Source organism: Balaenoptera borealis, assembly GCF_965194805.1.
Source record: "Balaenoptera borealis genome assembly, chromosome: 2".
Taxonomy (NCBI): domain Eukaryota; kingdom Metazoa; phylum Chordata; class Mammalia; order Artiodactyla; family Balaenopteridae; genus Balaenoptera; species Balaenoptera borealis.
The window spans coordinates 18,853,721-18,880,828 of record NC_138867.1 but is presented as its reverse complement, the minus strand read 5'-3'; the positions used below and the strand labels follow the sequence as shown (position 1 = coordinate 18,880,828).

Sequence of the window (27,108 nt, the reverse complement as noted above, 5' to 3'; positions counted from 1 at the left end):
ACTCTGAATATAAACCAAACTCTTCAAAATGACTTAAAAGCCCCACATGATTACCCCTCCCTTAGTTCTCAGACATCTCACATCACTGAGATGCAGCGGGAGCTCCGGTTCACCTTCTGCTTCTCCGGTGACACTAGCTTCATAGCTTTCTCCAAACATACCAGACAAGTTCCACATTTAGGATTTTGCTCTGACTCTGAATGGGTCAATTTTCCCCAAATAGCTTCATGGGTGAAGTCCCTCACTTCTTCAAATTTTTGGCTCAACTATCACCAAAAGGAGGTCTACCCATACCAGCCTAAGTAAAAGTAGAATCCACCCCCAGGCCCCGCCTACAATTGAAAACCCTTTCCTTGTTCTTTCATTCCATAAGGCTCATGGCCTTTTAATGTAAAATATCATTTATGTGTCCATGTTTATCATTATCTGCTGCCCCATCGCTTCTAGAATATAAGCTCTACAAAGGCAGGCATCGTTGTTTGATTCACTAAAGTATCTTTGGAAAGTGAAATAAAACCTGGCTCATTGTGGGCCATCAATACATTTTTTTTTTTTTAAGTTGAATTAAATGAAAAGGAGACAGGAACAAATCATGTTTTGGCCTACATGTAAATGATAGCATTAAATTGTCAATTGTCCTTGGAAACAATTGGAGAAAAGTTAGAAAATCTTTTTTTTCCCCCCTTTAAAAATCAGCAAATTGTATAGAATTGAGAATTTACCTTGGAGCAATTTAGAATCCATGTGTTGTTTGAATTTTGACTAAGCAATGTCTTTAAGTTCACCAAATTAATCAAGCAAACAAACCTGAGTCTAAATGCAGACTTCCTTACGAAGTACATATTAAATGATCTTACAAGTATAGGAGGGAACTGCTCCCAGGAGTGGGGTTGACCGGTGTCAGAAGCTAATAAAGGTTTGAATATTAAAATAAATAGAATTAAATTAAATTAAGCCTTAATGATCATGAACAATGAAGTAAGTTTCCAATGCTATATATCAGAAAGACCTTCCTAAGAAAAAATGTCATTTGATTAGTTTCAATAAGCTTTATTATGCTCAACAAATCAAGGGATGATCTACTTAATTTTTCATATTAAAAGTTTGTAATTTTCATCTAGTTTAATGTTCACAGGCTTTCAGAATTTTTGTTCACTTGATATTTTTTAATTAAATCCTTAGGTTGTGAAGTTTTTCCCTTAAAGTAAAATCTTCCTTGCATTTTACAAATAAAAGTTACCTGTTGCAATATTCAAATAACATATATTATGCCTCTGCTCCATCAGCATATTGACAGATTTGCTGCTGAGACATAATGGGTTGTTCTCTTGGTTAAGTCTTAAACTATACTGAGTATTACCTATGAAAAACTGCGAGTAGTGATTTGATAGAATGTCCTCACCTTCTTTTTCCTGTCCTTTATGTTTCATTATGAGGAATTGAAATATAACCCTAAGCAAGACCCCGTTGCAAAATCATTCCTTTCCCTTTTGAGTAATGATTTTCTGGTAGTGAAAATGTGAAATAATGAAAAGGTTAGAATATGCTTTAATTCATTCTTGCAAAGGTTATGATGACATCATTATTTGGGTCAAAATCAAATCATTGCTTCCATTCTTCATATGTTAGACAGATTAGTGTCAGATAAATACAGCATAGTATTTGTGTCAACACTTAAGGATAATATGTTATTGTAAACCTTTATTAATCTTAATGACTTTCAAATGTACCTCGTGCTTGAATATTTATTTCTTTAAATGTCAACTCACCTTTTAAGCTATTGCTCATGTAAAACAAAAAGCAATCTACCTAGACTCAGGAAATGTTTCTCATGCGGCTGTTTAAACATAGCAACCAGGATGTAAAGAGTTTGAAAATCAATTACATGCTTTCAGAATCTAATCAGCAACACTTGATTGGAAGTATCAACCCACAAGTACAGAAAAAGGAAATCGCTTCAATAAACGTCACTGATATTTCCTAGCATTTTGTACTTCGGTACCAACAGGAAGCTAAGAAATGTTGCTAGGATGTTAGCGTCAAATGTTTCAGCCTTCATGACCATTCATTTTAAATATATTTAATTCATTCAAACAAGTAAGGATTAGCATCATAGTAAACTGTCACCAGTCTATGAATAAGCAAGTACACCTATGTCTCTTACCCCCCTGGGACAATTACACCCTCTACATGGGTCTGTATTATTATCTCTGAAACTTTCCAGTTGCATTACTGTCACCCATGTGCTTGAAAATCCAGGTTTACTGTCAAACCATAATAATACAAAGAGACTCAATCTTTTGAACTGTAAAATATATTAAATCTAATAATAGGCATGAAGAAAAAAATCCACACCACATGTCAATTAAAACTTCCTAATTTGAACATATGTATGGTACATTTCTATTAAATTTTTGTTTGTTTTCTCAAAGGATTATTATGTTCTGTGTACTTAAATCTAAAATGTTGCTATCTCACAGTCTTAATAAATAATACTCTATGGCTCCTTATTCACTTTAAATGATTTTTAAATTTTAAAACAGATTAAATGTTTAATTTTATTTTTATTACTATTTTTTATCCTGGAGGGACACTTGAGAAACTGGTCAAGTCTCAGAAAATCTCTATGTTAAAAAAAAAATCTCTATAGAACACTATACCTAAGAATGATTAGTAATTGTAGATATCATAGCCTGCAAATAATTTTCAATGATCTTTTAATTAGACAACATTTTCCTCTAGGTCTGTTTATTTTGGCCAATGCATAAATTCTAGTTTTATATTTAGTTTTCTCTTGTCTTCCCACAAAGAACACCGACTCTAATGAAAATTATTAATGTAGGAATAGGAAATTGCAGCTTCTTCCTCCCTTTTTTCGTTAAAAAAGTTCTGCTCGATACTGTTTCTTTATCTAACTAGGCCTAAATATAACAAATCACTACTATACAATATTCTAGTGAGGTATGTTTTCTGGCATATAACGTGTAAAATATTAGGGCTTTTTGGCTTGATGTAGTTCAGTGATTTAAGTTGAATAAAGAAAAGGTGGATATATTTTCTGGAAAAATAAATATATAAAAAGCAGATACTAGAGGGGAGTTAACACCTAGAAACAGAGAAGACCACAGGGTAAAAGGTGAGTTTCTCGTTTGTTTTGCTTTTAGCCTGAGACTACTCCAGAGTTACATCTGACAGGGAGGCTAAAGCTTCAGTAGAAATCAGCCTCATTCTTGTGGAGAACTAGGAGACACAGTTCAGGGCAGTCATAGCTTCTGGAATCTGAAGGTGAAAATGGCAGAAAGTACAGAGTTAGGGAGGAGAAGCCCCAAACTCTGTGTATCAATTTTACCCAAACATCTGACTGACCCCTGAACCAGACAAGCATGGGACTGACTTCAAAAAAGCCAGCTACAGCTCAAAGAATAGAACGTAAATTTAGCTGCCTCCCATTTCAAAGCAACCATTCAAAGCAAATGGATTTCAAAGCAACCATTTTAACTACTCATCACAATATTCTTCTTCTTCTCTCAAAGTCAAATTTTGAGGCTGAGAAGATTCGGAGAAAGGAACCCTTCTTAATCATATACTTGTATTTAAAGGAAGGGGGAAAAAACTGCACAATTTTGTTGCTCAGATCTTCCAGTTGGCTTACAATAAGTCTTAAGACTTATTGATACTCACTCTATCTCTGATTCCCAAACAGCAGTAGGAGGATTTCAAGATTTCATTTTGCAGCATGATTTTTGTATTTAGTTTCTGTAAACTCCAAAAATCTTATGCTTGAAGAAAAAATATTTTCTCCAGGGTCTGGTGGAGACTTGTGCCACTGGATAATGTCATGACAAATGACTGTTAAGTGGACTAGTTTCTGTAACCCTTTTTCATCTTCAAAGCACTCAGCAAAATCTGCTTTATTTTAGTGTTATTAAAGGACTTCAGAAAACATTTCAGAAGAGCTGAAAATAACACCTGTCAAGCTGAATTGGGGGATGGGGATATCTGGATAGATTCTCTAGAGAGATGATCCTGAAGAAGTTGTCTGTGCTGGAGCCCTGGAATCCTCAGAGTTCACAGAGGTGACTCACCAGTCCTTCCTAGTGAAAGCTAACAGTTTATGCCTGACAGAGAACACTGTAGTAGCCTCTCTCACAAGGGCAACAGGTGACCACCTTTCCTCAAGAGATTCATTTCTTCTCCCGTGGGTCACAGGCTGGGAATTAACATTAAATTGCAACCTAATCCAACTGGAATGTGTTGATAAGAAAGAGCATATACACTTATAGAGGAGATATAAGAATTAGCTTATATTAGCAGGAGTTGAAGGAATGACCCAGGGATTGCACTTTGGGGGTACTTGCTGAGTAGGCCAGAATATAAGACTGCATAAGCAAGAATTCTCAGGACATGAGGATTTAACACTCAGGCAAGGGCCCCAGAAAATAGAGATATCTCCACACTCTAGAAGAATGAAGAAAGAAATGTCCCATGTTGAGCAACAGACATAGCTGAGTTGCCATGACAGAATAAAGAGGCTACAGGAGGAGAGAAAGCTGGATAGAATAAATTACGTGAGTCCAGAAAACCTACCAGAGGAGAGGTTTTCAGGAGGAGCCAGAATACATACCACTCGCCAGGGCCATCCAAACTGCATTGATGAGCGGCATCGGCAACACAACAGGTTAAGTGGTAGCGCTCTTCCGTAAGGCTGAGTTGATGACAAGGGAGGCAGTAACAAACTTGGAATTGTTCATCTATGGATCTCAAAATAACAGGAGTGACCTCCAATGTCAGAAAAGCAGCTAAGGTTCATGTGACCTAAAGGTGGTGGTAAAGATAGTGAGCATAGTGTTCCAAAGGGCAAAAGAGACAGGCAGCCAGCTTGGGTGCTGTTAACGTCTACAGCAAGAAAATGGCACGCATGGCGGAGCAGAAAGAGAACAGTAGTCACTCCGGTAAAAAGTCATAATTCTCTCCTCAGTTTCTGGAACTGTGTCTATTTGAAGATCCATAGCTCATTTATTGGTGAAGAGCCAGATAGCTAGAACAAAGGGTTTTTTGCAACAATGCAGTCAGTACATAGGACAAGGATTTCTTCAGTTCTTCCGCAAAGAGACATATGGCCTTTTCCTTAGGTGACAGTAAATTAAGGAGAGAGCTACAGTTTGATTCTGAAGGCTGTCTGCTGGCAGAATTCCCTTAAGAGGCTAATTAGCTATGGCCCACCCATATTATAGAGGGTAATCTGTTTTACTCAAAGTTTACCGATTTAAATGTTAATCTCATCTAAAAAATACCCTCACAGAAACACCTAGAATAATATTTGACCAAATATCTGGTTGCCATGGCCTAACTAAATTGATACAGAAAAGTAACTATTCCTTTATGTAATATTTTTTCTGTCTTCATTTTCTCCTTCCTCTTCTCTCTGTTCTCTTCTTTCTCCTTCTCCTTCTTCTTAATATCTTTATGCCTTTGTTTGTGTAGAAAGGAGATTAAGAGGTAATAACCAAGAAAGATACATGCAAACACTAATCAACTGCATTCTTATGGTAACCTATAAAGATCAAACTGTGAGAAATCATGATTATTATAAAATAGTGTTATTAATCATGACACAGAGGTTTTGTGTGAAATGAATATTTTGATTTTATATTTTTCACCTGCTGATTCTTAATTTACTTCCCAATTAACTTACAAAGTTTTTCAGTTTTTGACGGCAACAATGATTTTTTTAAAAAAAGTGTTAACCATAGTTTTCCTGACAGCAATATGCAAGAAAAATGCTATGTTTGATAAGTCTGAAACTTACTTAAAAGATTGCAATCTTTACTTCTGTGTTCTCTGTTAAATGTCAGCTATGTTTGGCCATTTACTTAGAGCTAAAATGAGTAGTCAGTTAACCTGATAAGATATAATTCACAGTGCATTTTTCAAGATGCTCTGAGGGAGAGTCAGGTGAGGTCCCCAAAGCAAGTTGTACATTCCATCCTGTTGTTTCATATACTGAGAACTGTTGTTTCGTGAAGAAAAATTCAATCTACGCTTTTTATTATTTATTTTTCTGTTATGTAAAGACATGCAATAATATTTAGAAAGGGCTAATTTCTACTTCATGCACTTTGGAAAAGAAGAAGTATGGAATGACAAAACCCTAAACTTTTAGCTAGTTGGCTTAACTTACTGATGGGAACATTTTGATACATTCATTTAACTAAGAAGTATTTTTTGTGTATACTATATCAGGTCAGGCACTGTGCTATACAATGAAATTATTATGGTAAATATAAGGTACATTGTGTGCTTCCTCTTAAAGCTTGTAGACTATGGAAAAGAGATAGAAATAAAAATGTCAAAACCATTATTATAGAATGGGAAGTACAGGGTGTTATTCCCTGGGCCCCTAATTAAGAGTCAGGGAGCTTGATTTATTCAAGTATAGTGGAATACTTAGAAGACAGGAAGAAGTATTCCTGTATCAATTGGTAGAGAAGTCACTAGTATTTTTGTGTCTAGGAGAAAATGCAAACTATCTTTTGGATTACCATTCTTTTTCAGACTTTTCCATGGCCTGGCCCCTTCTCAGTGATGCTGACTGAAAGGGATTAGGGATCTTTTTGCCCCAGAAAAAGTTACAACAGTGGTGGCAATAGCTAGAACAGATAGTGTTGCATCCTGTTGCAGATACTCCTTGAGAGGAGGGGATGATGTTATCACAGATTATGAACCTGGTATCTTCTCTTTGGACGAAAAACATGATTAGAACCTCTTTATAGATTGTCCAGAATGAAGTCCGCTCACATTAAAGGCTCCAAAGACCTCAGAGGGGAACTCACGAGGAAGCAAGAGGGCATCTTTATTTGAGATCCAGAAATATCTCCAGGACCTGTTGGTTTGTCTAGATTATTCCTCTGTGGTTATGTTTTGAGTCTTTGCAGCACCAGCCACCCAGGCACAGTGGCAGACCCTCAAAACAGAGACTGGATGTGACTGTGCATAAGAGTTCTAGCCTTGGACAATAAGCATGAGCCTTTGTGGGACCCTAGAGAATCTTTCCAGGAATATGACTCACTAGATGAATCATCAAAATAGAGACCAAGATTCACTAGAGTGTGCTAGACATTTTTTTTCCAGTTAAGGTTTATTGGAACTCTGTGGTCTAATTTACAATGCTCAAATCTTCCAGCAGTCAAGGAAAATCTTTGCAACTGATATTTTTGTAATTTGGAGCTTCCGGCAAAGGGAGGCAGCTTCCATCCAGACGTGCCCCTTGGGGTTTTGGACTCCCTGGGGTTTTAATGACCCTGACATAACTAGTAGGTACATTGCTTTTATTTTTTGTTTTGTTTCTGTTTTTTTGGTTGTTGTTTTGTGTTGAAGACAAGGTGTTAGAAACCACAAACATTTTTTTGTTTAATTTTTGTTGAAAGAGGGTAAGATTTAACTGGGTTGGAGATATACACTATCCATTGGGGTGGGAAAAATTACTTTAAAGTTTTTTAATATAATATATATATATATATATATATATGTATAGATATATAGAGACATATATACTACTGTATTTGAGGAAGATCTGATTATTGTTATAGTAACCTCTAAATACCTGATCAAGTATTTCAAAATGATTTGCTCAGTGGTCTGTTTAAAATTGTAATTTGAGTTTTTCTTTATAATGAAAATTCCCTGTAAATATTTCCTCTATGTCTGTATTTAGAAAGTGTTATTTTTGAAAATTAATTATACACGAGTAGACCTGTATGTTTATGTTACCTGAAAGATTGATTATAGTAGGTCTATTTATACATTAGACTAAGCATTGAGGGGATGAATATCCTTGTCTGAAGTTTCCAAATCACATCAAAGAAATAGAGCAAAAAATATATATGTAATTAACAATGATACAAAAATATTGGTCACTTTTTACATTTCATAAAGAATCATGGCTACAGATTTTTTTAAAGTATTATTACTATTTTTAATTTCAGGCAGTTTTTTTTTATTGGAGTATAGTTAATTTACAGTGTTGTGTGAGTTACAAGTGTAGCAGAGTAACATTTTTTTGGTAATACAGTTTATTACAAAATATTGAGTATCGTTCTTTGTACTATACATAGGTCCTTGTTGTTTATCTATTTTATATATAGTAGTATGTATATGTTACTCCCAACTTCATAATTTATTCCTCCCCCCCACATTTCCCCTTTGGTAACCATAAGTTTGTTTTCCCCTTTGGTAACCATAAGTTTGTTTTCTTTATCTGTGAGTTGGTTTCTGTTTGGTAAATAAGTTCATGTGTATCATTTTTTCTTTTTTTAAGTTCCACACTCTAGTGATATCATATGGTATTTGTCTTTCTCTGTCTGACTTAACTTTACTTAGTATGATTAACTCTAGTTCCATCCATGTTGCTGAAAATGGCATTATTTCATCTTTTTCATGTCTGAGTAGTGTTCCGTTTTATTTATTTATATATATATATATATATATATATATATATATATATATATATATATATATATATATATATATATATATATATATATATACCACATCTTCTTTGTCCATTCATCTGTCGATAGATATTCAGGCTGCTTCCATGTCCTGGCTATTGTAAATAGTGCTGCAGTGAACACTGGGGTGCATGCATCTTTTTGAATTATGGTTTTCTCCAGATATGTGCCCAGAAGTGGGATTGCTGGATCATATGGTAGTTCTATTTTTAGTTGTTTAAGGAACCTCCATACTGTTCTGCATAGTGGCTGTACCATTTTACATTCCCACCAACCGTGTAAGAGGGTTCCCTTTTCTCCACACCCTCTCCAGCATGTATTGTTTGTAGACCTTTTGATTATGGCCATTCTCACTGGTGCGAGGTGGTTCCTCATTGTAGTTTTGATTTACCTTTCTCTAATAATTAGCGATTTGAGCATCCTTTCATGTGCCTGTTGGCCATCTCTATGTCTTCTTGGGAGAAATGTCTATTTAGATCTTCTGCAATTTTTTTCATTGAGTTTTTCTTTTTATATTGAGCTGTGTGAGCTGTTTGTATATTTTAGAGTTTAATCCCTCATGGGTTCCATCGTTTGCAAATATTTTTTCCCATTCTGTAGGCTCTTTTCGTTTTGTTTATGGTTTCCTTTGCTGTGCAAAAGATTTTCAGTTTAACTAAGTCCCATTTGTTAATTTTTGTTTCCATTTTCATTGCTCTAGGAGGTGGTTCCAAAAAGATTTTGCTACAATTTATGTCAAAGTGTCTTCTGCCTATGTTTTCCTCTAGGAGTTTTATAGTATCCATTCTTACATTTAGGTCTTTAACTCATTTTAAGATTATTTTTGCGTATGATGTTAAAGAATGTTCAATTTCATTCTTTTACATGTAGCTGTCCAGTTTTCCCAGCACCACGTATTGAAGAGGCTGTCTTTTCTCTACTGCATATTCTTGCCTTTGTTGTCATAGATTAATTGACCATAGGTGGTTGGGTCTACTTCGGGGCTCTCTTTCCTGTTCCATTGATCTATATTTCTGTTTTGTGCCAGTACTATGTTGTTTTCATGACTGTAACTTTGTAGTATGGTCTGAAGTCAGGAAGTCTGTTACCTCCAGCTCGGTTTTTCTTTCTTAAAGTTGGTGTGGCTAATAGGGGTCTTTGTGTTTTCATACAAATTAAAAATTTTTTTGTTCTAGTTCTGTGAAAAATGCCATTGGTCATTTGATAGGGATTGCGTCGAATCTGTGGATTGTCTTGGGTTATATGATCATTTTAACAATATTGATTCTTCCAGTCCAAGAACATGGTATATCATTCCAACTGTTTGTGTCATGTTTAATTTCTTTAATCAGCATCTTATGGTGTTCAGAGTACAGTTCTTTTGTCTCCTTAGGTAAGTTTGTTCTTAGGTATTTTATTTCTTTTGATGTGATGGTAAATAGGATTGTTTCCTTAATTTTTCTTTCTGATCTTTTGTTGGCTTTAAGTGGGCTTTAAGGCTTCAGTTCCCCCCTATACTCCTGGTCTAACCACACACCTGGGGGGGCCTTCAGGCAGATTTTTTTAAAGCTATTTGAATGTATGTTCAAGGGCAGCAACAAATCTCTCATCCTTGGATTTAATACATCTTTTTATTGCATTATAGATGAATTTACTTTATAAGATAGTTACTTACCTTTGCTGTGATAGGTTCACCAGTTCTTTTATAATAAGTTTGGTTCAGCTCAGCATCTAAATTCTACAAAATTAGTCTTGCTCATTTCCATTTAGATGAGCGCCTGATTAAAGTACAATGGCACTCTGACTTCTTAATATAAACCTTTACATTTTTTTATAGGAAAGTTTTACACAGTTTAACACAATAAAATTTGATGCCATTCAAGCACTATATATTTGTCTTAGTTCATGTTTTCATTATGATGTGCTTGAGTTCTAAGGTTTGTGTAAGTGTATAAAGATTTCTAGTAACATTTTCCCCAGAATAGTATTTTAATTTTTATCAGGAACTTGAACATTAATAGTTAGTATATGAGGAGAAACATGTGAAGAATAAAGAGGTGAATAAAGATGAAAAATTAAAAATTGAGGATAATAATGAGGATGTGAACTAAAACCCTGGCTGCATTGTCTTCTATGAATAATTTTCCAGACTTTACTGAGTATATCCATGTTTTCTCATTCTTCTCAAACATTGGAAGGGCTTTCTTTCTTTTAAATCTCTCAGTAATTATTCTTGTTATCCTCTACTAGTGACTTATGAAAGAAGTTTCTCCTGCCGTTACTTGATTTTCTCTGTTTCATTAATCTCTTCCTGTGTATTGGATCATCACATCAACATTCAAATATGCTCTAGAATCTCTTACCTCAAATAGAAAAAAAAAAAAAAAAGACAGTAAAAATATTAGTTAGATCTCTGAAATAAATGTCTGGTCCAGAAAATAACTTAATGATATGAATTCTGGCACAGACATCACCTTCTTAAGTCCAGAGAAATGTCTTTCTTTGATTTTTTCCTCCTCTAACACATTACTGTGCATTGTCTTATTGGAACAAGCTACTAAATCTCTCCAACCCTTCAACGTGTCATTGAATTCATATTCTGCAACTTCCTGTCCCAATAATGTTAATCTCACCATTTCTTTTATCCCTTGTTTGATTATATAGAAAGTAAAGATAATATCTGTAGCAGACATAAGTGGTTGCCTACCTCACTTTCAATCTCCCTACTTGGTTATTTTGTTCATGTTTTTAATTCTCTCCCATAGGACTCACTGTTAAATCCTGCGTACTCTAAGCTGATCATTAAAATCTTTTTCTCTTTGCCAGTGATAGATCTAGGGATGATTATGAAACTTTGATCCTACCCTAAAGATAAAAAATATATTTTAATCATGGTTAAATTTGTATTCATCTTCATTTACATTTGGAGAAGTCTGCTGGAAAGAGTCTGGGGAAAGTTTCCCCTTTAAAAAAGAAAACTCACACAAGAAGAGTTACCCACATTTTCTACTACACGTTCTCATGTTTACACACAGAGTCATAACCATTTTACTCTCATGAAGGGAGGAAGGCTGAGAACAAAGGTGCTGAGGAGGGCAGGTCAGAAAATAACGCAAAAAGCTGGGTTCTTGATGACATCATTCAGCCACTGAATTAAACAACCCTGGGGGTGCCTGACCTTTAGAGTCTTTGCTATATGAGGTAATAAATTTTTCTTACTGAATTGGGATTTTCTATTTTTTTCAGGCAAAAGAATCTTATATAGTGTAGTACTTACCCACAAGTCTGGTGAGATGATTTAATAAGTTAATTCACATATACCACATAGCAGAGAGCTTGGGACATAAAATACTTAAAAATGGAAATTATTACAATTGAATTTTCCCCTCTTCCTCTCCTTCTTCTCCTTCTTCTTCTCATAGTATTAGTATTAGTAATAATTAGTACTGTTTTATTTTACGATTTCATGCGGTCTAAGTAAATTTAATTTCCCCAATAGCAGTACCATGCATCTTTATGAAAGAAAACAAGAAACAATATCCAGCAATTAGATAAACACATAACATTTTCTGTAGTTTAAGAATCATCTTTTGGCTTACAAGATTTTCAGATGTAGGGGATTTTAAATGCCTACTCCGTTCTTCATTACCTGCTGAGTTATCCATGACCTAAATATATGCCTCATCCTTATATTTTTATCGTTAGACTCATATGCCTCCTTCAGGGGTGATGCATTCTACTCAATAATGACAGATAATGATATAAAATTTAAGCAAATAGTAATGTTATAAATGGACCTTAATCATTTCAAATCTTATGTTTCTCACTCAGAAAGGACCAAGCTTTCCAAAATAGTAGTGGACCAGATGGAAGAAATGTAATATTCAAAGGCAAATCTATATATGTTACTTCAGATATATCAAGTAAAGGTAAAAATGGATATTTGTTTCTAAAGAGAGATAAAAGACCTTGCTAATTTTCATTAAGTACTTAGTCTTAATGAATTTCACTTAAATCCTAAGTAATTTTTAAATAGATCTTTATTGGAGTATACTTGCTTCACAATACTGTGTTAGTTTCTGCTGTACAACAGAGTGAATCAGCCATATGCATACATATATCCCCATATCCCTCTTGAGCCTCCCTCCCATCCTCCCTATCCCACCCCTCTAGGTCATCGCAAAGCACCGAGCTGATCTCCCTGTGCTGTGCTGCTTCTTCCCGCTAGCTAACTGTTTTACATTTGGTAATGTATGTATGTCAATGCTACTCTCAGTTCGCCCCAGCTTTCCCTTCCCACTCAATATCCTCAAGTCCATTCTCTATGTCTACATCTTTATTCCTGCCCTGCCACTAGGTTCATCAGTACCATTTTTTTTTTTTTTAGATTGCATATATGGAATCTATTCCATATATATGCGTTAGCATACGTATTTGTTTTTCTTTTTCTGACTTACTTCACTCTGTATGACAGACTCTAGGTCCATCCACCTCACTACAAATAACTCAGTTTCGTTTCTTTTTATGACTGAGTAATATTCCATTGTATATAGGTGCCACATCTTCTTTATCCATCTAGGTTAGTTCTATGTCCTGGTTATTGTAAATAGTGCTGCAGTGAACACTGTGGTACATGTCTCTTTTTTGAATTATGCTTTTCTCAGGGTATATGCCCAGTAGTGGGATTGCTGGGTCATATGGTAGTTGTAGTTTTAGTTTTTTAAGGAACCTCCACACTGTTCTCCATAGTTGTATCAACGTACATTCCCACCAACAGTGCAGGAGGGTTCCCTTTTCACCACACCCTTTCCAGCATTTATTGTTTCTAGATTTTTTGATAATGGCCATTCTGACCGGTGTGAGGTATCACCTCACTGTAGTTTTGACTTGCATTTCTCTAATAATTAGTGATGTTGAGCATCTTTTTGTGTGCCTCTTGGCCATCTGTATGTCTTCTGGGACCTAATTAAACTTAAAAGCTTTTGCACAGCAAAGGAAACCATAAATAAGATGAAAAGACAACCCTCAGAATGGGAGAAAATATTTGCCAGTGAAACAATAGATAAAGGATCAATCTCCGAAATATACAAACAGCTCGTGCAGCTCAATATCAAAAAAAACAAACAATCCAATTAAAAAATGGGCGGAAGACGTAAATAGACATTTCACCAAAGACATAAGTAATTTTTTGATTGACTTGAATGCCAGCTTTATATTCAGAGTGGTCAAGTTCAAATAATTTTTGGGAGAACTGAGCACACATGCAACAAAATGTGAGGACATTAATCGAAATTTAAGGACTATAAACTTTCCAAATAACTCTAACATAAAATCAGTGAAAAAATTTAAGCAATATATAATAGTGACATAACTGTTGCTTCAGTCTTCTTGTAAATTAAATATAAATAACACCGATAAGTAAATTTTCTTATATGGGTTTAATAAAAAATGGTTCTTGAAAATTAAAAAAGAGAAAAATTAAGTACATAATTACATTGGAGTCAAAGTACATTTTATTGTTGTTGTTGTGATAACAGTTGCTAATTTTCAACAATACAGGACTTGTTGCCTAACTATAATTTTCTTTGTTCCAAATAGATTTTTCAAAGCAAAAATATGACATAAATTTTGCCCATAAGATGATTAGACAAAACTGGCATTGGGATGGAAAATCATGTGTTTCAAGACCCTTCACACCAAGAGATATTTAGGCATTATTACTTAGATTAATTGAGCTTTTATTAAAGCTAATTTTCTAGTATTCACACTTCAAAATACAGATGGAAATAAAATATATAGTTCTCAATTTGGCAGGAGTGTACTATACAATTTATAATAAAGTTGATTTATATTAATTGCTAGAAAATTTATGGGCAACAGATTTATTTTAATGGAGTCATTTATTGTCCTAATTTGTTTTATTGATATTAGGATCCGGACATCTTGCTGTTTTAAAAGGATACTCAAGCACAGGGAGATCAGCTCCGTGCTTTGTGACCACCTAGAGGGGTGGGATAGGGACGGGGGAAGGGAGAGGCAAGAGGGAGGGCATCTGGGGCTATATGTATATGTATAGCTGATTCACTTTGATATACAGCAGAAACTAACACAACACTGTAAAGGAATTATACTCCAATAAAGATGTTAAAAAAAAAAAAGTTAACAAACAGCAAATTAAAAATGGATGATTTTTTAATCCATTTACAATCAATTAAATAGTACATTTTGTTTTCTTTTCTTTTTTCTCCTTATGATTGTTGTTTTTCATTGTCGCCCCTATGTCCTTATGCTAATAAATAAAGTTGGTTTCTGCTAAATACAGTATTGAAAATCAAGAAGGAAATACACTATTCTCTTATTCTCCTTTAATTTGAAAATATGTGTATTGGCACCACTATATTGCTTTCAGTTAACGTTAATTTGTGTGTACTTTACATTTTTTTATCAGTCTTGCTAAGGGTTTCTCTTAGTTTCCTGTTGCTGCTGTAACAAATTAACACAATCTTAGTGACTTAAAACACCACAAATTTATTATTTTACAGTTCTGGAGATCACAGTTCAAAATAGGTCCAACTAAGCTACAGTTAAAATGTTTACAGGACCCCATTCCTTCTGCACATTCTGGGAATCCATTTTCTTGCCTTTCTCAGCTTCTAGAGGCTCTCCCCAATCCTCAGCTACTGGCCCCCTTCCATACTTACAGCCTGAAATGAAATCATTCTCACTTTGCTTCCACTGTCACATCTCCTTTTCTGACTCCGACACTTCTGCTTCCCTCGTCTACTCTTTTTCAAAATAAGGACCTTTGTGATTACACTGGCTCACCAGGGTAATTCAGGAAACGCTATGGAGATCCTAACTTAACTGCATCTGCAATGTCTCTTTGCCATGTAAGGGAACATATTCCCAGGTTCTGGGAAATAACACTTTTACAACTTGGGAGGGGGTATTATTCTACTACTACAGAGTTTATCAATTTTATTAAACTTTCAAAGATTAAAGCTTATGGCTTTGTTATTTTTCTCTATTTTATATCTTTGATCTTTGTTCTCATCATTCTACTTTTTATCCTTCTTCTTCCTCTGGGTTTTAAATTTTCCTTTTTCCTTTTTAGAATCTTGAGATGGAGGCTTAGCTTATTGATTTTTTAAACTTTCATATTTAAATGATAAAGTATATCCAAAGACTGTTTTGCCTCAATCATATAAGTTTTGATAAGGGAAATTTCTATTTCCATACTGTCAATAATATATTTTAAATTCCCATTGCATTTTTTTAAAGAAGTGTTAATTTAGACACGTACTGCTAATTCTCAAACACATAAGATTATCTCATTATTCTTCGCGAAAACACTTATTCATTTATGTATGTTCACAGAACATATGATCCTTTGTGACTTATTGAGACTTGTTTTATAGCCCCAAAGACTATGTATTTTAGCTGCCAGATGTAGTATTCTATAAATTTCTGTTAGGTAAGTTAGATAATAATATAGTTTAAAACTTTTATATCTAGAACAGATATAGCAGAGGAGAAGGGGTTGAGAGGTGGGCAAAATGGGTAAAAGGGATCGACTCTGTGGTGATGGATGATAACTACACTTTTGATGATGATCCCGTTGTGTATTGAATTACAGTGTTGCACACCGGAAACTTTTATAATGGTATACATCAATTTTACTTCAATAAAAAATAAAGCTTTTATAGCATTACTGATTTTTTTGTTTTTAATTATGAGAAAATCCTATTTGAAATAGCTGTGGTTCATTGTATATTTTTCTGTAGCTCCTGTTAATTCTGTCAATGTTTTAAATGTATGTTGCTTTGTGTTATTACTGGTTATTTTCTAAATTCAGCTTTTTAATCTTTCACTTTTCAAAGTGACTTAAATTATGCCCATTAGCCATTATTGTAAGTAAAATACCATGTATTGTTGTTTTGTCCTTTGTACTTTAGTTGTCACTCATTCTCCTTCTATTATGTGTTATGTATCCGCAGTGTAGTTTTTTCTTTAAAGAGTTAGTAACTATTTAATATATTTTATAAATATTATTTTATAGTTAAATTCACAATTTCCCTTTCCGGTGATCTTCATTTCTTCCTGCAGATACGTACATCAGTAAATTTGTGCTCATTTTTGTTTGTTTGTTTTGGTTTGGTTTGGTTTTCTTTGTCTTATCTGAAGCGCTATCAACAGTATTCCTTGCAGTCTGGTTCAGCTAGCAACAAATTCTGCCTGTTCTTGTTTATTTGAAAATTTCATTATTTAACCTTAATTTTGGGACAAAATTATTAGTAGATATAAAATTTGGGGGTTACACATTTTTCCTATAATTTCATTAAATATATGATTTTATTATCTCTGGCTTCACTTGTTTCTGATGATGTTAGCTCTCATTCTTCTTATTGTTGTGCCAGAATATAATGTATCTTTTTATTTTCTGGTTAAATATTATTTTCATTTATGATGTTTGACTATGATGTGACTTTCTTTGAATGTATTCTATTTGTGTCTTGCAGAATTTTTTAAAAATAAGTTTTTGTTTTTAGAAAAGATTTTAGATTTATAGAAAAATTGAAAGGGTAATACAGAGAGTTCCCATATACCCAGCCCCGAGTTACATTCTGCACCCATCCTGGATTCCCCTGACCTCTTAAATGATTTTTTTAAATTTGTTTATATTAATATTTACTATTTGAGCTGTAAAGCTCTATGGAATTTTACAAATGCTTAGTGTCATGTATCTGCAATGAAAGTATACAGCATTGTTTTGAAACGCTGAACATATTCCCTGTGTTTCATCATCATTTCTAGCCCTTCTTTAATCTACTGGCCATTCCTGATTTACCATGCCTATAGGTTCTGTCATTTCCAGATGTCATATAAGTGGAATAATTCAGTATGTAGACTTTTGCTACTGGCTTCTTTCATTTTACCCTATACATTTAATATTCATCCATATCCTTTCATGGCATTTTAGTTCATTTATTTTTCTTCATTGAATAATATTGCACTGTTTGAATGTACCACATTTTGTTTATCCATTCATCTATTTCTCTCTTGATTGTCTTTGTCCCTTGTGAAATACCAGTTGACTGCATTTCTGTGCATCTCCTTCTGGGCTGTTTATATGGTTTAATTGATCTATGTGTCTATTCTTGAGCCAATATCATGCTCTCTTGATTACTGTAGCTTTATAGTAATTCTTGAAATCAGGAATTGTTAGCACTACAGCTATGCTGTTAATCTTCTATTATTGTTTTGGCAATTTTAGGTCTTTCTCCTTTCCACATTAACTTGATATTAGTGTGTCAATATCAAGAAAATAGCTCACTGGAATTTTGATTGGAATTGCATGGAATATATAGATACAGTTAAGAAGAATAAACATCTTAATAATATTGATTTTTCCAGTCAGTATACACAGAATAACTCTTGATTTATTTAATCTTTGGTTTCTTTTATCAGCATTTTATAGTTTTGCACATATAGTTCCTATACATATTTTGTTAGATTTATATTTAAGTACTTCATCTTTATGGTACAATATACATGGTATGTTTTTTTTTGTTTTTAATATTAACTAGAAATTTATTTTATTTATTTATTTTATTTATTTTTGGCTGTGGTGGGTTTTTGTTTCTGTGCGAGGGCTTTCTCTAGTTGCGGCAAGCGGGGGCCACTCTTCATCGCGGTGCGCGGGCCTCTCACTATCGCGGCCTCTCTTGTTGCAGGGCACAGGCTCCAGACGCGCAGGCTCAGTAGTTGTGGCTCACGGGCCCAGTTGCTCCGCGGCACGTGGGATCTTCCCAGACCAGGGCTCGAACCCGTGTCCCCTGCATTGGCAGGCAGATTCTCAACCACTGCACCACCAGGGAAGCCCAACATGGTATGATTTAATTTCAAATTTCATTGACTTATTAAATGTATGTGTGTTTATATTTATATGTACGGTATATATACAAAATACATATATATGTATGTATAGCATATACACAAGAATATATACTAAACCATGAATCCTGTGACCTTGTTATAGTCCTTTGTTATTTCCATAATTTTCCAAAATTGTATTTTTCTGCAGAGACAATCATGTCTTCTGCAAGTATAGACAGCTTTATTTAATCCTTTCCAAGCCAAATACTTTCTCTTTTTTTTTCTTTCTTGTTTTAATGTACTAGCTAAAAATCTCAGTAAAACGGAGAGTAGGAAGAGTAAAAGAGAATATCTTTCGTTTTTTCTGGATTTTAGTGAGAAAGTTTTCAACTTCTTAACATGATATATAAATATTTTTATTTCACGTAATGCTTGTGTCTGGTTTTGGTATTATGGTAATGCTGACCTCATAGAATGAGTTTCCTCAGCTTCTGTTTTCTGGAAGGGATTGTGGTAATTGGCACCATTTCTTTTGATTTGGTAAAATTCACCGGTGACTATCTGAACTGAAGGTTTCTTTTTTGGAAGGTTTTTGATTATTGATACAATTTTTTTTTAATAGATATGGGCCTGATCAGATGACCTGTCTCTCCTTGTGTAAGTTTTAAGCATTTGTGTCTGTGAAGAAATCATTCTGTTTCATCTAAATTATAGAGTTCTGCTTGTTGTTCTTTACTGCCTTTTTAACATTCATGAAACAGGTCAGGATGACGTCTCTTTAATTTCTGATATTGGTAATTATTTTTTCTTTTCTTTTCTTTTTCTGTTAACCTGGCTAGAGGTTTATCAGTTTTGCTGGTCTTTTCAAAGAAGTTTTTGGTTTCATTGATTTTCTCTACTAAAGTTTTCAGTTTCAATAACTTATGCTCACATATGTATTATTTCTTTTTACTTTCTGCTTACACTAATATTAAATTGTTCTTCATTCTCTAGTTTCCTGAGGTGGAGCTCAGATTACTGATTATAGATCTTTCTTCTTTCTGAATATATGCACTTAATTTTCCTCTCAGCACTGCTTTCTCTGTATCTACAATTTTTTTTAAATTTTTAATTCTATATTATTGCTTTTTAAAATTCCTCTTGAGACTCTTCTCTGTGAACCACATGAGCTTGAGAAAAATGTATATTTTATTGTTGTTGAGTGGAGTATTCTATAAATGCCAATTATATTAGTTTGATTGCTATTACTGTCCAGGTCAAGTCTATCCTTACTGATTCTGTACCTACTTGATCTATCAGTTTTTGCTTCACATATATTGAAAGCTTGATGTCAGATTCCACAACTTTAGGATTTTTATGTCTTTTTGGAGAATTGATACTTTTATTAATATGTAATGTCCCACCTTTTCCTTGGTATTTTTAATTAAAAAAAATTTTTTTTTAACATCTTTATTGGAGTATAATTGCTCTACAATGTTGTTTTAGTTTCTGCTGTATAACAAAGTGAATCAGCTACATGTATACATATATCCCCATATCTCCTCCCTCTTGCATCTCCCTCCCACCCTCCCTATCCCACCCCTCTAGGTGGTCACAAAGCACCGAGCTGATCTCCCTGTGCTATGTGGCTGCTTCCCACCAGCTATCTATTTTACATTTGGTAGTGTCTATATGTCAATGACACTCTCTCACTTCGTCTCAGCTTACCCCCACTGGAATGGTTTTGACCCAGAAAGAATGTCACCTATAAACAGTCTCAGTGTGAAACAAGATAGAGAACAACCCCTCAGGGAGCTCACTGTAAGGCTGGAGGCAAAGCCCCTCCTACACTTTTCTTCACTCCCACATGGAGCAAAAGACTCAGTTATGTGTTTAGTCCAAATCTTGTAAAGCAGCACTGGCTGTAGGGGCTAACCCTGCCCTTTGTTTCCAGGTGTCCCAAGCTGATTCTTAAATCAGCCTTGTTGAAATTAATATGCCTACTCCAAAGTTTTTAGTTTAGTATTAACTTAATATGCCTTTCTTATTCTCTTTACATTTTTTGAATTATTGGAATTTATTTTTAGAATAGTTTTGAGCTTGCAGAAAACTTGAGCAGCATGTTCAGAGTTCCCATATACTCCCCCTCCCACTCCTTCCCTTGCCCTCATTATTAACATCTTGCCTTGGTGTGGTAAGCACGTTAAAATTGAACCTACATTGATACATTGTTATAAAATAAAGTCAGTTATTTTAAGGGCTCACATTCTTTGTGATCTACAGTTCTGTGGGTTTTGTCAAAGGCATGATGTTATGTACCCACCATTACCACCACATCATGTGGAATAGTTTTACTGCCCTAAAAATCCTGTCTGCTCTAGCTGTTCATCCTTCCCTCCTCCCCTCCCCAATCCCTGGCAGATTGTTCTTTTTTTCACTGTGAATATGATAAATTCCAGATTTTCTCCAAATATATTATGGCAAATTATACTCCAACACATGGAAGGGAAGTATTATCACAGTAGTTTTTTTTCAAATATAATCAGACTGGGTTTATGCCTCTCCTACAAAGATTGATAATAATAAAGTATATTGTCTCTAACACTTGTTCACCTGAGTTTGGATTATATAAGAACTACTGAAATAGGCCACCAATCTTCCAACTCTTGTGCTAGAAAGAGCCTCTTTTTTTTTTTTTTTTTTGTCTAAACCATACTAGCCTCTAATGAATTCAGCCAATTAAAGGAACTAAAGGTTTCTTTTCTCATTGTTCCTATGATCTATATACTCTGTGTGCCTACAAGATGCCAGTATTAAGAGTTCATTCCTTGCATATTCTCTGTCCATCACCACTGCCCTATGCTATGAGGAAGTGCTTCTTCTCCACCCCTCACTTGGGTTACAGAAGGATTAGTCTGTATAACCACTTACTCTAGGCTAAGTGAGGTCTTTGAGTGCCTCATAAGGCCTCTTTAGCCATAGTTCTTGATGCTCTGGACTTATTGGCATGTTCATAGGAGTTTTTGTGGAAATGTAGTTACCTGGAAGTGCTGAGGTGTTTGTTCGCTTGTTTGAAACTTGAGTAACGTAAACACCTTGTTCTTCTGCTTAATCCCCAAGGATTGACATGGGGATGGTTCAATTTCTCCTTTTAGTATATTCAGTAGACTAACACAGCAATGTGCTGTGTTCTCCTTCAATAGTCCTTGTTACTCCCATTTACTACCCACATGGTAAGAAAGCTGTCCTACATGTTTATCTCAAACTTACATGGAGAAATTTGAGAAGAGTCAATTAGTAGAACCATCCATAATGTCAACTACTCGTAAGGGTCTATAGAGGCAAACATAGATACATATATCCATGTCTGTCTGTCTGTCTATCTATCTATCTATATCTCCTCTGGAAATTTTTTTCCGTGATACATTAGTTGGTGGGAACGAATTTTTCATAGAATATGTAAAGGCCATTTCATAGAATATGTAAAGGCCATAGAATATGTAAAGGCCATATATACAAACACATGTTTGTATATATTTCATAATTTTCTATGTATATGCAGATAGAAATCTACACACCAAAGTTCTACTTCATTTATGTAGTTATTAAGGTTATTTTTATAATGAAATGTTAAGATTTCAAAGAATTTTTATCTCCTAATTTTCTCCCAAATATTAATTGAATTACATAGGGGAACATGTAATCTAAATTCCTAAATAGTTATATCAATATTGATGCTAATTTTCAACGCTTTTTTCATCAAGTGTATATATTAATAAGATGTGTGAAATTTTTTAATTCTAGTAATAGCTTTAGGTATAGATATTTTTTTTTGATTTGTATGTGTGTGGTGTGTTTTATTATATATTAGTCTCTTAAATCAAATAGAAAACAAAAAGTGGAGCTACAAACCAAAGTTACAACAGGATTAGCTTTTCTCATCGCCCGTCTATCTACTTTTGTCAGAGGTCTTTATTTCTTCATAAGGCTTTGAGCTACTGTGCAGGGTCCTTGACTCCAACCTGAAGAACTCCCTGTGGCAGGCGGGTCTGGTGGTTAAGAACTCTTGATTAACTGGGAATGTCTTGATTTCTCCCTCATTTTCGAAGGAAAGTTTTGCTAGATATAGGATTCTTGGTTGATGGTTTCTTTCCTTCAACACTTGAAGTACATTGAGCCATGCCATCTGGCCTCCGAGGCTCCTGATGAGAAATCTGCTCTTGACCTTCCTGGCAAATCTTCTCTCAGCTTCATAGAACTTTCATAATGTACCTTATCGTGTCTTATGCAGCAGAACATTTTGTATAGTATCGTGAAGTCAGTTAAGTTGTAACATTATTTTGAGACCAGAATTTAAGGAAAAGGAATTGAATATTTCAAGTGTAGACATTATGAGGTCTTTAAAATTATTACAGATTTTCAAACTAGAAATAAAAAGGCCACTGGAAGTATCCTACAGATTTTAATTTATAACAAAGTGAATACCAATATCTAATAACACACGTAAAGAAAAATTTCTTTGGGATCCTTTTTCCTAAGTGTAAAGGGGCCTTGAACTCAAGAAGTGAGAAAACCCCTGTGGTTTACCCCCAGCTGTGATGCGTCCATTTCTTGCTCTGACCTCAGAGTGCACCACTGTGATGTACTTCACAGAGCCCTGTAACAGGGGCAGCTGGGCTCAGGTTTTTGGTCCTTAGAGCCCAGGAAGCTGCTTTTGGTGACCTGACGGCCTTGGACCTACAGTTAGCTTGTTTTTTCCTTGTTTCTGCCATTTTGTTGATTTATTTTTCTCTTTTCTCTACTCTTTTTTATCTTTCTCATTTTTCTTTCTTCTTTGCCTTTTTCCATTTTTCTCTCTTTATCATTTTAGTTTTAAATTTTTTCTTCTCAATTTTTTGGTGTTTCTTTTCCATTTCTTCTGCTTTCTTTTCTTCCTTTGTTCTTTTTCTCATTTGTATCTTAATTTTAGTTAGTATTGCTAGATTAGTACAGTTAGCATAGTCAGTACTGTTGGTATAGTTAGCATAGCTGGTGTAGTTAATACTTGATTAGCATAGTTAGTGTAGTTAGTGCTAGTTAGCACTGTTGGTACAGTTAGCGTAGTTAGCGCTGTTAGTAGAGACAGCACACTTAGCACTGTTAGTACAGTTAGCATTGTTAGTTAGCGTAGTTAGTGTTGCTAGGTAGTGCTGTCAGTCAGTGTAGTTAGCAGGTCACCATGATGCAGGGCCTCACAGCCAACTCTGCTGACAAGGAGGCTCATATTGATGGCTTTGAGATCCTCCGCACCATTGGTGAAGGCACCTTCAGTAAAGTAAAGTTGGCGCGGCACATTCTGACCGGGACACAGGTGGCTCTCAAGGTGATTAAAAAAAGGCATCAGAGCGTCGCAAGTGTCCAGGCAGTTTTCCAGGAAGTGTGCAGTATGAAGCTCCTGAATCACCCCAATATTGTAAAACTGCTGGGGGCGATTAACACAGAGGAGGCATTTATTCTGGTGATGGAGTACCTCAGTGGGGGGGACATGTGCCACTATTTGAAGATCCATGACCGTATGACAGAGGCGGAGGCCCGAGGCCCGTTCCGGCAGCTGCTCTCCGCCCTGCAGCACTGCCACCAGAGGGGCATCGTGCATCGGGACCTGAAGCCAGAGAACATCCTCTTTGATTCCAACATGAATATCAAACTTACAGACTTTGGCTTCAGCAACAAGTGTGATGACTCTGGACAAATGGACACAATCTGCGGCACACCCCCTTACTTTGCCCCGGAAATCTTCCTGGGGCAGAGCTACGGCCCTGCGGTGGACGTGTGGAGCCTGGGAGTAGTGCTCTACGCCATGGTAACTGGGTGCCAGCCCTTTTGGGGAAAAGACTACCAGGAGCTGCGGAAGCAAGTCCTACAAGGGAAATACCACATCCCACCTTATCTGTCTTTGGAGATAAGGGTTCTATTACAAAAAATGATTGCCCTCAACCCCAGTGACAGAGGCACCTTACCTGACCTCATGAGTCATGCTTGGTTAAACATGGGCCAGAAGGAGCCACTCCAGCCACCCTGTGAAGAGGACCTGAAGGTGACAACGGTGACGACTCCGGGCTTGACTTGCGACCAGATCCAGGATGCTGGAACAGGCAGTGTGAGCGCCAAGAAACCCCAGGTAGGGGCCTCCATCGTAACTGTGAGGCCCTTCTGTCGCGGGGACCTCAGCGGCAGTGAACTTGAGCCTTCTCAAAGCCCTGTGGTGTCCCCCCTGAAAAGCAGGTGGCTCTACCAGGGAGAAAACGTGCAGCTGCAGGAAGACCAGCAGGCGGAGCAGAAGACCGGTGAGTCTGCCTGTCCCCCACCCAGCCTGGAGGCAAGGACTGCCACCCCCAGCCCAGCCCCCCAGTGTGGCACTGGGACATCCCCCTCCACCAGCAGCAGGATTGGAGCCCCAGAGGGAACCAGCTGCCCCCCGGGTGTGTCCAACACTGGAGGGTCCTCCCACACTGGGCAGCCTGAGAGTGTGTCCTCATCCACTCCCTCTGGCCACAGCCAGAAAAAGCAAGGGGTGGCTAGGAGAATCTGGAACTTTGTTTTGAAACATCTTTGTTGCAAGCTGCCCAGCAAGAGGCGTCATAATAAAGTGAGCCCATGTGAACCCCATGCATGACCGAGGCAGGAAGGTCAGGCCGCCGCGCTCCCTGGGGCCCGGTCCAGTGGAAGATGAGGGTGTTCTCTGCGCGGCCTTCAGAAGCATCGTATCCAAGACCCTGGCCAGCTCAGAGGATGGTCCGGAGCAGCCCGGGCGACCGAAAGCGAGGCCACCGTGGCTGCAGGTCTGCCCCTCAACCCCCACCTGGGTGAAACTTCAGAGACTGGACTGTCATTCCTGGGTCACGTCTCCCCTCCCCCACTCTTCTGTCTTCCGTGTTGGTGGGGGAGGGGGATAGTTCTTGTTCCAAGGACTCCTTGGTTCTTCCAATTCTAGTTAATAAACTTGATGCTCGGGCTTCCCTGGTGGCGCAGTGGTTGAGAATCTGCCCGCCAATGCAGGGGACACGGGTTCGAGCCCTGGTCTGGGAAGATCCCATGTGCCGCGGAGCAGCTGGGCCCGTGAGCCACAATTACTGAGCCTGTGCATCTGGAGCCTGTGCTCCGCAACAAGAGAGGCCGCGACAGTGAGAGGCCCGCGCACCACGATGAAGAGTGGCCCCCGCTTGCCACAACTAGAGAAAGCCCTAGCACAGAAACTAAGACCCAACACAGCCATAAATAAATAAATAAATACTTTAAAAAAAAAACACAAAAAACTTGATGCTCCAGAAAGATGTATCACACCCTGCTTTGCATCTGCTGTGGTGTATAGTGCTCAAGGAGACACCTAGAAAGACAGAAGCTGAGAGATTGGAGTGTGGATGCACAAATAGAGTTACTAGGAATGGGAGAAGTACAATTTAAACTCAGTTACTGGGGCGCACACTTCCACTCCAGCACAACGCAGTGCTTTACATGTTTACATGGCCCCAAGGTATTATAGGACACATTCCCATTAGCTCTGTTGCTTCTGGGCCGTGCTCAGGAACTAGGTCAATACAGATGCTCCTGGGTGGGGATCCAGCGTCCACACTGCTCAGTTCCATCCTTTTCCATAAGCCCGAGCTCACCCCCAGCCTCCTCCCCACAAACAGGTGGAGGTCAGCTCATGACTCTCACAATCCTCAGGTTCTTCCAACCTGCTTTCATCCTTGGGGAAAACCAGCCAATTGTTGGCTTGTTTTTCCCAAAGTTATCATCCTCTTTATTTCTAATGTGGAACACCTACCCCTTTATTCAATTTCAGATTTTATAAAATACTGGAAAAGTCTTTGGCTTTAAGCTGCTTTTTTCTGCTTTCCTACAACAAATGTCCACTGAGAAAGAAAACAGAAAACCATTATCTAATTGAAATTGTAGGAGCAAATATATGTAGAAAAAATATATATACCTTGATACTGTCCCATTTGTATACGTATTTCTGATCAGTGCCATTTGTATAGCTTCACTATTAATTGTCAATTCCTTTGGGGTAACCTGGAGTCCCTACTGACATGCAAACATTCTCTGAGAAAACAGCACTGCTATTACCACTTAACTATGCTTTAAGGTAAATTAATTTGTCAGCTTTGTTGGTATGACCACTGACAGTCACTAGACTGCAGCTCGTTAAGATTGGTTATAAAATGTGTTTTGCTGGAGGGCGGGGGAGAGGAAGTTTCTGAGCCCAGTTGATATTCTCAGACTAATTCACAGTGTGGTCTTGGGGGCTGTTCCTGTCTCTGGAATAGAAGCGGCCAGAGAGTGAAGAATTACAAGAACATTTACTTCCTTCATTTCCTCTTTAGTTCTAAATATATCTCAATGTCCAAAAATAAAAGGCTATGTAATATATTTCCAGTTTTTCTTTATGAATAGGATCAGTAAATAATTAATAAAAGCAAATTAAAAGTGAACTTGTCACAAAGGGAACAATCCTTTGTCTGACATTAGTGAACAGCCTGGTTTTTAATATAAAATATTTTATAAAAGAAAATTATGCTGAGTTGCACTCAGGGTAATTAACTTTTCAGATGCAATAGCTTTAAACTATTTATGTTGCTTGAAAATAATTACTTGTAAGCAATTTGTTTCAATTTTATAAACTAGGGCCAGTTATTATAGGTATTACAGAAGCAGTAATTGCTATTCAGCAGGGTGACGCTTTGCTCTGTCCTCTCAGCGACTCCTGGTTGGAGATACGGGG

General features: G+C 36.5%; 1 long non-coding RNA gene across 3 annotated transcripts in view; it reads left to right on the top strand.

Moving 5' to 3' along the window:
- Positions 1 to 27,108, top strand: part of LOC309623718 — a 929,788-nt gene that overhangs the window by 114,722 nt on the left and 787,958 nt on the right. For all 3 annotated transcript variants that reach the window (XR_014241493.1, XR_014241494.1, XR_014241495.1), the window contains exon 6: positions 18,224 to 18,378. This is a non-coding gene — a long non-coding RNA (uncharacterized lncRNA). The remainder of the gene's footprint in view (positions 1 to 18,223; positions 18,379 to 27,108) is intronic.